We start from the raw sequence: 260 nt of genomic DNA, 5'->3' as shown, positions 1-260 counted from the left end.
CGTTCCCAATAGGCCCCTCTGCCCCGCTGCCTTTCGCCCCCCCGCCAGCCTCGCGCCGACAGCTACTGGGGGAAAACCGCCCGGATTTTGCAATCTCTCCCCCGTTATAATTCCCCGCTTCCAGGTTCTCCCCAGCCTGGGGAGATGCTCGAGGCCGGGGGCTTCGCCCCATCCAGCCCGGCTAAGGTTTGCCATCCCCTCCGCGGAAAATCCCATGGGATTTAGGGCTCTGAGCGCCCCATTAAGTTGTTTGGGTTTTT

The 260-nt window shown here is 62.3% G+C and overlaps 1 protein-coding gene across 1 annotated transcript in view; it reads left to right on the top strand.

Annotated features, from left to right (window-relative positions):
* CCDC15 (coiled-coil domain containing 15) overlaps positions 1 to 260 on the top strand; it is a 15853-nt gene that overhangs the window by 435 nt on the left and 15158 nt on the right. The window lies entirely within an intron of this gene.

Source organism: Egretta garzetta, unplaced genomic scaffold, assembly GCF_000687185.1.
Source record: "Egretta garzetta isolate BGI_Z169 unplaced genomic scaffold, ASM68718v1 scaffold207, whole genome shotgun sequence".
Lineage (NCBI taxonomy): Eukaryota > Metazoa > Chordata > Aves > Pelecaniformes > Ardeidae > Egretta > Egretta garzetta.
This window is presented reverse-complemented; position numbering and strand designations above follow the sequence as displayed.